At 45.7% G+C, this 15,084-nt stretch overlaps 1 long non-coding RNA gene across 1 annotated transcript in view; it reads left to right on the forward strand.

Annotated features, from left to right (window-relative positions):
- The first annotated feature begins 12,125 nt into the window (after positions 1 to 12,125).
- Positions 12,126 to 15,084, forward strand: part of LOC138293577 (uncharacterized) — a 49,394-nt gene continuing 46,435 nt past the window's right edge. The window contains exon 1 of the long non-coding RNA XR_011203053.1: positions 12,126 to 12,723. This is a non-coding gene — a long non-coding RNA (uncharacterized lncRNA). The remainder of the gene's footprint in view (positions 12,724 to 15,084) is intronic.

Raw genomic sequence — 15,084 nt, forward strand, 5'->3', positions numbered from 1 at the left:
CGTCTGGGCATAAAAAAAAAATGACGCAAATCGGGTTGAGGCAATAATTTTACCCCAACTTACCTTTTCTTCCCTGGGGTGGGTCCCTCCATCCTTGGGTGTCCTCCTGGGGTGGGCAAGGGTGGCAGGGGGGGTACCTGGGGGCAGGGGAGGGCACCTGTGGGCTCATTTTGAGCCCACAGGCCCCTTAACACCTACCGTGACCCAGGCGTTAAAAAGTGGCGCAAATGCGGGGTGTTTTGACCTGCCCACTCCCAGGCGTGATTTTTGCCCGGGAGTATAAATACGACGCATTTGCGTCGCCGTCATTTTTTTAGACGGGAACGCCTTCCTTGCATCTCATTAACGCAAGGAAGGCGTTCACACAAAAAAATGACGCTATTTGCCCATACTTTGGCGCTAGACGCGTCTAACGCCAAAGTATAAATATGGCGCTAGTTTTGCGCCGAATTTGCGTCGAAAAAAACGACGCTAATTCGGCGCAAACGGAGTATAAATATGCCCCTTAATGAGCTAGATCTCTTTCCTGCTGCCACCCCATATGGTTATTAAGATCTGAACGGAGTTCTTCATGTTTATGCCTATTCATTAGGGCAGTATCGTTTATGCCCTTGCCAGTGATATGTGATGCTGAATCAATTGTCGACGTACTGTGTTTGATGCTTGTATGGAGTCTCCCGTTACATAAAAAGTTTCAAGGCCACAGACCACCAAGCTGAGAGGGGAGGGTTTGTTTATTCCAAGAGTGTCCGAAGACATTTAGGGGCATATTTATACTCCGTTTGCGCCGAATTTGCGTCGTTTTTTTTCGACGCAAAACTAACTCTATATTTATACTTTCGCGTTAGACGCGTCTAGCGCCAAAGTTCATGGAGTTAGCGTAATTTTTTGGCGTGAACACCTCCCTTGCGTTAATGAGATGCAAGGGAGGCGTTCCCGTCTTAAAAAATTACTCCGAGGCATGTGCGTGGTATTTATACTCCCGGGCAAAAATGACGCCTGGGAGTGGGCGGGGCAAAAAACCCTGCATTTGTGCCTCTTTTTAACGCCTGGGTCAGGGCAGGCGTTAAGGGACCTGTGGGCTCAGAATGAGCCCAGAGGTGCCCTCCCCTGCCCCCAGGGACACCCCCTGCCACCCTTGCCCACCCCAGGAGGACACCCAAGGATGGAGGGACCCACCCCAGGGAAGAAAAGGTAAGTTGGGGTAAGTATTTTTTTCATTTTTTTTGGGGGGCATAGAGGGGCCTGATTTGTGCCCCCCTACATGCCACTATGCCCAATGACCATGCCCAGGGGACATAAGTCCCCTGGGCATGGCCATTGGGCAAGGGGGCATGACTCCTGTCTTTGCTAAGACAGGAGTCATGTTGATGGGGGATGGGCGTTGAAAAAAAATGGCGCAAATCGGATTAAGACGATTTTTTTGCCTCGACCTGACTTGCCCCATTTTTAGACGCCCATATGCCATTTTCCCCTACGCCGGCGCTGCCTGGTGTATGTGGTTTTTTTTCACGCTCACCAGGCAGCGCCGGTCGGCTAACGCCGGCTAACGCCATTCTATAAATACGGCGCCCGCATGGCGCTTCAGAATGGCGTTAGCCGGCGCTAATTTTTTTTACGCAAAACTGCGTTAGCGCAGTTTTGCGTCAAAAAGTATAAATATGGCCCTTACAGCTTTAAAATTCTTTCACACAAAAAATAAATAAAAAAATAAAACCCTAACGCTTCTGAAACATCAATTAAAGATTATGTTTATTCAAAGTTTAAAATTCAAGGAAATATTAAAATCGAGGGTAACTTAATGGGCCACTATAGGCAGATAAAACACACAGAAAATGGAAAACATGTAAGGTAGCATGTATGTGAAAGAGGTGTAAGGGCCGGAGATACCACCTTTAGGCCCATATTTATACTTTTTGACGCTAAACTGCGCTAACGCAGTTTAGCGTCAAAAAGTTTTGCGCCGTCTAACGCCATTCTGAAGCGCCAAGCGGGCGCCGTATTTATGGAATGGCGTTAGACGGCGCAATCAGACCGGCGCTGCCTGGTTTGCGTGGGAAAAAACCACGTAGACCAGACAGCGCCGGCGTAGGGGGAAAATGGCGCATGGGCGTCTTAAAATGGGGCAAGTCAGGTTACGTCGAAAAAATCGTCTTAACCCGACTTGCGCCATTTTTTAACGACGCCCATCCCCCATCAACATGACTCCTATCATTGTAAAGATAGGAGTCATGCCCCCTTGCCCAATGGCCATGCCCAGGGGACTTCTGTCCCCTGGGCATGGTCATTGGGCATAGTGGCATGTAGGGGGGCACAAATAAGGCCCCCCTATGCCACCAAAAAAAAATATAAAAAATAAAAAATTATACTTACCTGAACTTACCTGAATGTCCCTGGGGTGGGTCCCTCCATCCTTGGGGGTCCTCCTGGGGTGGGCAAGGGTGGCAGGGGGGGTCCCTGGGGGCATGGGAGGGCACCTGTGGGCTCATTTTGAGCCCACAGGCCCCTTAACGCCTGCCCTGAGCAGGCGTTAAAAAGTGGCGCAAATGCGCCGTTTTTAGCCACGCCAACTCCCGGGCGTCTCTTTTGCCCGGGAGTATAAATACCACGTAAAGGCCTGGGAGTCATTTTTTAGACGGGAACGCCTCCCTTGCATATCATTAACGCAAGGAAGGGGTTCACGCTAAAAAATGACGCACATTCCGGGAACTTTGGCGCTATTCGCCTCTAACGCCATAGTATAAATATGGCGTTAGTTGGCGTTAGTTTTGCGTCGAAATTGCGTCAAAAAAAACGACGCAATTTCGGCGCAAACGGAGTATAAATATGGCCCTTAGTGCTGGGGAACCAGGTTCGAGCTGTGGAACAGCATCCTACGATCTGGCGCAGAGCGCTTAATCTCCCTCGGCCTAGCGAAAAGGAATATGTCCTCGTATCATGTAACGGGTTCTCAAGTAAGTGCCCCAATACTTGCAGACCAAGTTTCACGCTATTTGGTGGGTTGCAATAAATGAAAAAAAAAAAACGAAATAATAATAAATATATATATATATTTTTAAAGTAAATAAAAAAGAATTGAAGCAGCAACCTTACCAGAATGTAACGAGGCCCAAGGAAAGTTAATGTATGATTATTATGGTATGTTACTATTTTTCTAGAGGTGGACAAAACAAGGATAATGGTCTATAGGTAAATAAAACAGAATGGGATAGAGGCATAACAGCCCGTGCTGCTACCTTTGTAGCTGGCGAACCAGGTTATGGTCTAGGCACTGGATCAACATCCTGTGATCCTGGGCAAATCATTTAATCTCCCCAGGACTAGCAAAAGGAATGTGTCCATGCGTAACGTACCAGGACCTCAGGTAGAGCACTGCAAATACTTTTAGGTTGAGTCTCGCTAAATAAAACTGCAATAAATAGATATAATAATTTAAGCAGTAACATGCTGCTATGTCACACACGACTAGTGCTAGAGAACAATGTATTCCTACATGAGGGCCATTGGTACAGACAAATCCCAGGGAGTAGCAATGGGAGCAAAATTCTCACCCTCGTATGCTAACCTATATGTTTTTTTTTTTTAAAACAACATCTGTGGGCAGACTGCCCCTCTACCATCACACAACATATCCTCTTCTGGGGAAGGTACATTGATGACATACATGTTATTTGGACTGGTAACAGACAGGACCTATCCACACTTATAGACCATCTTAACACCAACCACTACAATCTGGTCTTCACGCACAAGGTGAATCAAAATTAAATTGAGTTTCTTGATCTTCTCTTATACGCTAGTAACAGCAGAATCTCTTTTAGAATATATAGGAAACGGACGGCTTGTAACTCTATCCTCAATGCACTCAGTACACATCCTAGTGCTCAGATTAAGGCCACCCCCTATGGCAAAATGGTAAGAACCAGATGTAACTGCAGTGAGAACGAGATCTTTCTAGAGGAAATGGATTTGTTAGCCCAACGCTTCCACAAGAGAAGATACTCTGCGGAAGCAGTGTCCCTAGCCAGGAAACACATAGGGCCATATTTATACTCTGTTTGTGCCGGATTTGCGTCTTTTTTTTACGCAAATTCGACGCAAAACGAACTCCATATTTATACTTTGGCGTTAGACGCGTCTAGCGCCAAAGTCCATGGAGTTTGCGTCATGTTTTAGCGTGGACACCTACCTTGCGTTAATGATATGCAAGTTAGGCGTTCCCGTCTAAAAAATGACTCCCAGGCCTGTGCGCCTTATTTACACTCCTGTGCAAAAATGGCGCACAGGAGTGGGCGGGTCAAAAAAAATGACGTCTACCCGCGTTAGCGTCATTTCTTAACGCCTGCTCAGGGCAGGCGTTAAGGGACCTGTGGGCTCGGAAGGAGCCCACAGGTGCCCTCCGATGCCCCCAGGGACACCCCCTGCCACCCTTGCCCACCCCAGGAGGACGCCCAAGGATGGAGGGACCCACCCCTTGGACATTAAGGTAAGTTCAGGTAAGTATATTTTTTTATTTTCTTTTGTGGCATAGGGGGGCCTGATTTGTGCCCCCCTACATGCCACTATGCCCAATGACCATGCCCAGGGGACAAAAGTCCCCTGGGCATGGCCATTGGGCAAGGGGGCATGACTCCTGTCTTTGCTAAGACAGGAGTCATGTTAATGGCGTCTGGGCGCCAAAAAGAAATGGCGCAAATCGGGTTGAGGCGATAATTTTGCCTCAGCCTGACTTGCCCCATTTCTTGACGCCCAAACTCCATTTTCCCCTACGCCGGCTAACGTCATTGATTAAATACGGCACCCGCATGGCGCTTCAGAATGGCGTTAGCTGGCGTTAACTTTTTTGACGCACAACTGCGTTGGCGCAGTTGTGCGTCAAAAAGTATAAATATGGCCCATAGTCTCCAAACAACGGAGTACCCTACTTATTAGGGGACACAAACAAATCTAACATCAGTAGGAGAAAGGAAATCTCCCTTATCACTAGATTTAGTCCTGTCAGCAATTCTTTGTTTCGTATACTTAAAAAACACTGGCTTCTGCTACTTTTGGACACAGGGTTTGGGACAATTGTAGGCAAGAGACCATCCATTACTCACAGTAGGGGCCGTACTCTGAGAAACATTCTCTGTCCAAGTTACCTAGCACCTCTCACACCAGCCCAACCCCAAATGTGGTTACCCAACAAACTGGTTGGGTTCTACAAATGTGGTTGCTGCATTTCGTGCCAATTTGCTCTAAACAGAACCCTGACTTTCATATACAACACGGGGGTTAATTACCACGTTAGACAGTTCATCAATTATAATACGAGGTTTACAGTTGACTGCATCATTTGTGTGTGTGGACATATCTATGTGGGCAGCACGATCCGCCCTCTGAAAGAACGCATCCAAGAATACATCAGAGCAATTAGGAACTTCAGTGCCACCTATCTGCTTGCAACACACTACAACTCACAACATGCGGAAACGCACATTCCTAACATTAGGTTCCATGGCATTACCCAAGTAGCCCCATCACCCAGAATGGGGGATAGGACTAAAGAACCAAATGGATACTTAAACTTCGGGCTGTGGAAAAAGGTCTAAATATTGACAGGGAACTTTGTGTTTTTGACCTTATTACACTGTTGACTTGTATGCAACTTGAGACTTCCATACGTAATTTCCCTTGGCTGGCTATACTTGAGGACCAGCTAACACTATGGGTACTTGTCTGCTTGTATATGTATATGGATATATTTTCAAACCTCAGTATACAAACATCCGTTTGTAGTTATCTCAGTACCAGTGTTCTTTACACATCTTGACATGGTCATACCCTTTGATTGTTTTGCCTCTACGTACTTCTTTGTTTGTTTAAATATGTCACCTTAATGCTATAATATATTTTGTGCTGTGTGAATACTTGATTGCCTCATGCCTCATGGCACTAGCCTGTCGACTGACTATTTTAATTCTGCCTATATGTTAATATACTTGCTTATTAACAGCAGGTACCTGCTTCCACTATACCGCATGACAATGTTGTACCATCTCACATCTTCAACTTGAACTGGTCTTTGGATGGGTGCACACTGATACAGTACTCTATATTTTGTCATCATATTTCTCTAAATAATTGTTACCAGCCCGTATGGTTCTTTGCACATTGTGGAAAAACTCCTTCACCGCACGGGCTTACCTATGCAAACGGTCTCCCTTGTCTGTTTTCTAGGCAACACCACGCACCAGCGCGACTTTATTTTATCCTTCACAGACTCTGCAATTTGTAGGACACCTCCATTCTCTCATGACTTTCTCCCTTCTTTGTCTTACCAATGTTTTTGAGGTGCACTAGGACTTAGGGCCTTATTTATACTTTTTGGTGCAAAACTGCACTAAGGCAGTTTTGCCCCAAAACGTTTTGCACCGGCTTGCACCATTTTGTAGCACCAGCTAGGCACCATATTTATGGAATGGTGCAAGCCGGTGCAAAGGGTAGGCTAGCTTAAAAAAAAATGACGTTAGGCAGCTTTGAGTCAAAATAAATGATTCTGACCAGATTAGCATCATTTTTTGACGCTAAGGGGCATATTTATACTCTGTTTGCACTGAATTAGCGTAATTTTTTTTTTACTCTAATTCAGTGCAAAACTAACTCCATATTTATACTTTGGTGCTAGACCCATCTAGCACCAAATTTATGGATTTAAAGTCATTTTTTGGAAGTGGAAACCTACCTTGCCTTAATGAGATGCAAGGTAGGCGTTCCCGTGCAAAAAAATGACTCTATGGCCTTAACACCATATTTATACTCCCATGTAAAAATGGTGCAAGGGAGGGAGGAGGGGTCAAAAAATGGAGCAAAGCTTGCTTTGCCCCATTTTTTAAGACCAGGGTCAGGGCAGGCGTTAGGGGACCTGTGGCCCTATTTCCATGGTGGAACACCATGGAATAAGCCCAGAGGTGCCCTCCCTAGGCCCTAGGGGCACCACCACCCACACTAGAGGGACTGCGAGGATGGGGGACCCCATCCCAGGTAAGTACAGGTAAGTGCATTTTATTTTTGAAAGTGCCATAGGGGGCCCTGAAATGGGCCCCCATACATGGCACATGGTGCAATGGCCATGTGCCCATAAAATGCCGCTAATCTGGTTAGAGTCATTTTTTTTTTACTCTAACCTGCCTAAAGCCATTTTTTGCTGCTAAACCCTCTTCTTCTATACTGCCAGCCCCACCCGACTAAAGTCATTTTTGAAAACTCTAGCCTACCCTTTGCACCGGCTTGCACCATTCCATAAATATGGTGCCCGGCTGGTGCACAGAAATGGTGCAAGCCGGTGCTAAACTTTTTGGTGCAAAACTGAGTTAGTGCAGTTTTGCATCAAAAAGTATAAATAAGGGCCAATATTTTGCTAGTTGGTGCCACTTTTGCGTCATAAAATGACTTTAATGCGGTGCAAAAAAAGTTTAAATCAGGGCCTTGGTGCTAGATTGGTCTAGCACCAAAGTATAAATATGGAGTTAGTTTTGCACCGAATTAGAGTAAAAAAAAAAATGACACTAATTTGGTGCAAACAGAGTATAAATATGCCGCAGAGTATAAATATGCCCCTAAATATGGTGTTAAGGCCATAGAGTCATTTTTTGCACGGGAACGCCTACCTTGCATCTCATTAAGGCAAAGTAGGTCTCCACTTTCAAAAAATGACTTTAACTCCATAAATTTGGTGCTAGAGGGGTCTTGCACCAAAGTATAAATATGGAGTTAGTTTTGCACTGAATTAGAGTTAAAAAAAATGACACTAATTCGGTGCAAACAGAGTATAAATATGCCCCTAAATGTGCCTAAAAACTTGGCCTTTCTTAGTCTTTCGTACTCAACATGGCTGCCATTATACACACTCTCGTAAGATAACTCCTGCGGTATAGCTTCTACGGACTGCATTGGGTTAAGTCCGTTCTCTATGTCTAACCCTCACAACCATTATTTAACCACAACCATTTGGTACGCTAACGGGACCGTTCTAACCAGAGAGCGCGCATGCTTACGAAGCGGGGATGTAAGTTCCTTTTCCTTCGTTTTAAGGGAGGCTTCATCACTTTTTTCTTTAACGACATTTTACAATAATCACTACACTGCTCAAGTTTTGATCACGAAATACGCTACCAGGACTTTTTATCTTTCTATGGGGGCCATTAACGTGAGGCTTCGCCACTTTTTTCTTTAAAGGTTCTTTTACCATATTCACTGCGATACTTAATGATTAACCATGGGATACGCTACCAGGATTATTCTGACCTGATAGCGGGCACGCTTACGAAGCGTGAATATAAGCTCATTTTCCCCCAAACTAAGGGGGGACACTAACGGGAGGCTTTGACACTTTTCTCTTAACCCACATATGTTTAGGTCTACGGTTAACTGACCTGGCCTTCTTACTCCATAACGTTGGGAACGTACGTATATCCCTTGCAGAATTCTTATGCCAGACTAGGTGTGTTTTGTCCCATGACCCAGCAATTCTTTTGCCCGCAGGTCCTGGTTACACATCTCTCACCTGTGTACTAGTAGGATACCTCAAGCTTTCTCCCTATTCTTCACAGGACTTACCAAGGTCCTCTGGCTCTCTACTCTAACATACTTGGCACTAATGAACATTTTGATGCCCACTACTTGGCAACATCCGTACTATTAACTTTACTACGTACTTCTTTGGAATACAGGTACCTTTATCTAATCTAATTACTTCTTACTATGCCTACCCATCCCTTGTTGCTCATTTGGCAATTTTCCTTCCTTTGTCTCTTCTCTCTCTCCTGTGTCCCCTCCATAGCTTCAACTTACCTTTTCTCCCATTTGGACTTTCTACTTTTTGGTGTACAAGTTTAGATAGTTTTCTTTAAATTCCTAGACATTTTTTCACTAACTCACGCGTGTTGCTCACTTCATGCACAAGGAGCCGTATATACAGCTCTACATTCATGCATGGATCGGCTTGCCTTTGGCACAGCACTTCTTGATGTCCTTTTTCGAACACATTTACTTGGTGTGTTGATAATTTATCCCACTTTTTGGCTACCTTAGGCTATTACTGACACTTCTTTGCTCCTTTCACATCACATTATTAGTTACCTGGTTCATGTCTGTATTTTTCCTATTATTTATATATGTTCTTATATTATACTTTCTCACGTCTATGACAATCATACGTATATTTTTTCACACTTTCAATACATTTCCTTACTATTTGTTGTTTGTATGTATCATGAAATAGCAACAAACCTTTGCACCCCATATTCCCTACAGCCTTGAAAAGTCACTGTGTGACGAAACATGAGTTGGCTGTGTTTACTTGACTGTACCTATTGACCTACAAATGATCGACACAAATAAACGTCCTTCTGAAAGATGAAGATTACTGTACTATCAATCAACCTTGTTCTTTACTCACCAAAGTTGTTCACTTTTACTCTATTATTATGTATGCTTTCTGTGTGCTGTGGTCATATTTCCTCAGGGCTTTGGAGGCGTAGGGGGAACCGGGGCTTGTGTGCCAAATTATGGCGCTACACTGTTTTTTGCGTTGGGGTGTTCCTGGGGCCAGGGAAAGGCACCTGTGGGCAATTTCCATGGTCTCCGACCCACAGCCTACAGGTCACCTTATGCCTGCCCAGACCAAGGTGTTACATAATGGCGATAAGCAAGCTTAGCCCTATTATTTAAGGCCCCTTTCTCCCCGTGCTGGATTTTAGCACGGGGATAAATATGGCCCAAAGGCCATACCGTCCTTTTCTGGACGGGAATGCCTACCTTACAGCTCATGGACGCAAAGTAGGTTTTCCCCTCCAAAAAATGAAGTAAACTCCATCACTTTGGTGCTAGACGTGTCTAGCGCCAAAGTATAAATATGGAGCTAGGTTTGCGCTGAATTAGCGTAAATCAAAATGACACTAATTCAGAGCAAACCAAGTATAAATATGGGCCATAGAGATGAAAAGTTGTAGGATGAATTAGCAGGTAGGTAGGACCAGCTCCATCTGCAAGTTTTATTCCATTTCAGGAGCCCAAGTCCCAAAGATCCTTCTTCCAAGGTTCCTCAAATTCAAATGTAGAAGCTGGAGTTGGCAACCATGGAGAAGGAACTTCAGGGCATATTTACAAGAAAGTGGTGCATCAGTCCCGAAGCGCCACTTTTCTTCTTTTGCGCCTGCCCCTCCTAACAACACCATGGTTGTGCCGTATTTACAACACGGCGTACCATTACAGTCATTAGCACAAGAGTGTGTCGAAAGTTTTGATGGTTTTGTTAACCTTAATGTAGCAAAGCACAGAGAAACACATTCATTAAAATAGTTGTCTTTTTATTACTGATCTGAGCTAAACGTTAAAAATGAAGGAAATATTGGTATAATTAGATCTTGTAGGTTTCACTGCACCTTTTTTTCAGGCCTCCCTGTGCAAGCCTTTACAAACTGAGCCTTGGGCTCAATGCATTAGTTTATAGCTATGGAACAGTGGAACAGTGTGGAGCACTGATTGGACCACTGCTGTATAAAAAATATATATATATAGAAAAAAAAAAAGTGACTCAGCGCAAGCCCCTTGTAAATAAGATCCTTTGTGCATAAGGCTAAGTTCAGCTGATGTCCATCGGGGCATTAATACCTCCCAAAGACATCAGCAGGACACATGACAGGATCAGACCCAGATGTACGATGAAAGGCTCAGACCCAGATGTCGAAGGTGTCACACAATGCTGCGCAGCACCCAGAGGTACTCAAGGGGTGGTAGTCATCTTTGCATAAGTCTCCTATCTTTGATGCAGTCACACTGCGTGGGGTGACTGAGGACGAGCGAGTGACATTTTTGGAAAACCTTTGCTAAAGCAGAGGTCGAGCAACATATTAACAAACAAAAGGTTTGCATAGATAGTTTGGTTTGGAATTAATCTGAATAGATTTCAAGATCATAATTGTTTATGTATTTTTGTAAACAAAGGTTCAATTAAGCACTTTGTGAGGGTTGAAGTCTGTATTTTCTCTTTTTATCTTTAGATAATTTGTTAGACTGTGCACACACTTTTGAATCTAAAGGACACCAGGGTAAGGTAGATCAACTAACAAGGCGCGTCGCTCCCAATGGGAGTTTATAAACATCTTTGGAAGGTTTCCAACTCACACTGTGTGTACGGTTAAACACAACTGATGTCCCTGGGGCCATTAATATCTCCATATGACATCAGCGGCAGCCATCAAAGGCTCAGACCCGGATCTACAAAGGTGTCACACATGCAGCGCAGCACCCGAAGGTACTGCCTGCCTTGCACGACAGGGAGAGGGCAGGAGAGAGACATTTCTACATATATGTGGCTCCTGCCCTCCCCCACCGCTGACGCGCGCACACACCTTTGCACCATGGTGCAAGTGCGTCCCTAATGAAGTCAGCCTGGCATCACACTGTAAATACACCAGGATGCAGCACCACAGGTCGTCACTAGGGGTCCCTAATCAATGCAGCCCAGCCACCAACCTGTATGTGCACAGGGGGTGTAGTACCAAGACTTGTCACTAGGGCTCTCTGAACAAGTCGTGAGGCTGTTACTAGAGGTCCAACGTGTCCATAATGCATTGCAAAAAGTCAAACCCGGAGCCTCCGAAACTAAATAAACTTCTCATAAGTAGACTAATATAGTTGTACACAGCATAATATCACCAAAAGTTTTTCTGTTCGTCTCGACCTTTTTAACTTGTATTTAATTGCCCTACTATTGAAAAGATAAAAAATTATACTCTGTTAAGGAGTTTCTTAGGTCAATTGAAGATTCACATGTTGTGTATATCCTATTTGAATCAGTCACACTGCGTGTGGTGACTGATGCCATCTAGTGAAATTTTTGGAAACCTTTATCAAACAAAGGTAGTAATTTGTTCAAAACGAATGTCGTGTTTCCGCAGTTAAGAACATCGTTATATAGAATTAAAAAACATGTTGTTAATCGATCCAGCACGCAAGCGCTATGTGATTTTACAGTGTATGAGTGGTCACTTTTCCTGTTTGGACTTGCCTTTCAAAAATCCTTTGTTATCGTGGTTAAATGCTTCACGTTTGCTACTCCTTGCGGCAGATTTGTTACCGTCTCTGTTACATGGATGATTGCACTTTTGCTGGTAGGTTTGACTGTAGCCAACTTTTGGCAGCGGCCGCCCCCACAGGGGCATCAAGGGCCGGCGCAATAACATCCGCCTGGCCCTGGGAATGACCGGATTAAGCCGCTTTAGTGGATAACCAACAAAGGGAGGGGCATTCTGCTCCCCCTCCTTAATGGGAAGACAAGCGCGCCAAGGGCGGCGGAAGACACCAGGCCAATGAGGGCCTGGCAAAGACAAGTTTGGGTTTAAATCCCCCTATGAGGAAACACCACCGCACCCATGCTGGGGCACGTGGTGGGGGTTTAAAAGGACTGCGCTGCCCCTGCCGAAAATACATTTGTGGGGCAGCGAGCAAGAAATGCAGGACGGAGGACAATGTACGTGGTGGGCCTGATTTCATTTTGCGAAGGCCTCGATTGGAAGCTACTGGCGGCGCGATTGATGACCGTCCCGCCATGCCCCCGGCATATCATCTCTGCTCTGGTTCCTGAGGCCTTTTTCCCCTGCTTCAGAACCCGCGCCGCTGCCACATCCAAGATTTTCTGCATCATTCACGGACCGAAGGCGCACGCGACAACTTACAAAGGTAAATAGTGACATGAGGGTTGCAGACTGTGAGCCTTATATTGTCTTTGGTGGGTTACCGAACCCAGAGAGATGGTGTGTGCATGATTTCAGTTTCACTGACTGAACACACAAAGAAAACCACCTAGCACGTCCAAGATCACACATGTTGTTAGCTGGTAAAGTTCATCTTCCTCACGCTTTTCTCAAATTAAGCGTTTGCCATTATAGTGCCAGGGTTTATCAAAACAAGTGGATGAATGATCTATCGGTTATCTCATAAAAATTACTTGGGTGAGATTACAATTACATTTGAAATCATGATTGAAAAAAAAAAAAAAACTGAATATAGCCCCTTGATCCACAAGAGCAGTGGAGACATAAAGGGGCATATTTATACTCTGTTCGCGCCGGATTTGCGTCGTTTTTTTTTACGCACATTCGGCGCAAACGCTGCCCCATATTTATACTTTGACGTCCGACGCAGCGGGCGTCAAAGTTCCACCATGTGCGCCATTTTTTAGAAGGGGGAACCAGCCTTGCGTTAATGATATGCAAGGTAGGCGTTCCCTTCTAAAAAATGACTCCCAGGCCTGTGCGCCATATTTAAACTCCCGTGCAAAAATGACGCACAGGAGTAGGCGGGCCTTAAAAAATAACGCTCAGGGCTGGCGTTAAGGGACCTGTGGGCTCGGAAGGAGCCCAGAGGTGCCCTCCCATGCCCCCAGGGACACCCCCTGTCATCCTTGCCCACCCCAGGAGGACGCCCAAGAATGGAGGGACCCACCCCAGGGACATTAAGGTAAGTGCAGGTAAGTATATTTTTCCGTAATTTTTTTGTGGCATAGGGGGGCCTGATTTGTGCCCCCCTACATGCCACTATGCCCAATGACCATGCCCAGGGGACATAAGCCCCCTGGGCATGGCCATTGGGCAAGGGGGCATGACTCCTGTCTTTGCTAAGACAGGAGTCATGTCAATGGCGTCTGGGCATAAAAAAAAAAATGACGCAAATCGGGTTGAGGCAATAATTTTACCCCAACTTACCTTTTCTTCCCTGGGGTGGGTCCCTCCATCCTTGGGTGTCCTCCTGGGGTGGGCAAGGGTGGCAGGGGGGGTCCCTGGGGGCAGGGGAGGGCACCTGTGGGCTCATTTTGAGCCCACAGGCCCCTTAACACCTACCGTGACCCAGGCGTTAAAAAGTGGCGCAAATGCGGGGTGTTTTGACCTGCCCACTCCCAGGCGTGATTTTTGCCCGGGAGTATAAATACGACGCATTTGCGTCGCCGTCATTTTTTTAGACGGGAACGCCTTCCTTGCATCTCATTAACGCAAGGAAGGCGTTCACACAAAAAAATGACGCTATTTGCCCATACTTTGGCGCTAGACGCGCCTAACGCCAAAGTATAAATATGGCGCTAGTTTTGCGCCGAATTTGCGTCGAAAAAAACAACGCTAATTCAGCGCAAACAGAGTATAAATATGCCCCTTAATGAGCTAGATCTCTTTCCTGCTGCCACCCCATATGGTGATTAAGATCTGAACGGAGTTCTTCATGTTTATGCCTATTCATTAGGGCAGTATCGTTTATGCCCTTGCCAATGATATGTGATGCTGAATCAATTGTCGACGTACTGTGTTTGATGCTTGTATGGAGTCTCCCGTTACATAAAAAGTTTCAAGGCCACAGACCACCACGCTGAGAGGGGAGGGTTTGTTTATTCCAAGAGTGTCCGAAGACATTTAGGGGCATATTTATACTCCGTTTGCGCCGAATTTGCGTCGTTTTTTTTCGACGCAAAACTAACTCCATATTTATACTTTCGCGTTAGACGCGTCTAGCGCCAAAGTTCATGGAGTTAGCGTACTTTTTTGGCGTGAACACCTCCCTTGCGTTAATGAGATGCAAGGGAGGCGTTCCCGTCTTAAAAAATTACTCCGAGGCATGTGCGTGGTATTTATACTCCCGGGCAAAAATGACGCCCGGGAGTGGGCGGGGCAAAAAACCCTGCATTTGTGCCTCTTTTTAACGCCTGGGTCAGGGCAGGCGTTAAGGGACCTGTGGGCTCAGAATGAGCCCAGAGGTGCCCTCCCCTGCCCCCAGGGACACCCCCTGCCACCCTTGCCCACCCCAGGAGGACACCCAAGGATGGAGGGACCCACCCCAGGGAAGAAAAGGTAAGTTGGGGTAAGTATTTTTTTCAATTTTTTTTTGGGGCATAGGGGGGCCTGATTTGTGCCCCCATACATGCCACTATGCCCAATGACCATGCCCAGGGGACATAAGTCCCCTGGGCATGGCCATTGGGCAAGGGGGCATGACTCCTGTCTTTGCTAAGACAGGAGTCATGTTGATGGGGGATGGGCGTTGAAAAAAAATGGC

This window comes from Pleurodeles waltl, chromosome 4_2, assembly GCF_031143425.1.
Source record: "Pleurodeles waltl isolate 20211129_DDA chromosome 4_2, aPleWal1.hap1.20221129, whole genome shotgun sequence".
In the NCBI taxonomy this organism is placed as follows: domain Eukaryota; kingdom Metazoa; phylum Chordata; class Amphibia; order Caudata; family Salamandridae; genus Pleurodeles; species Pleurodeles waltl.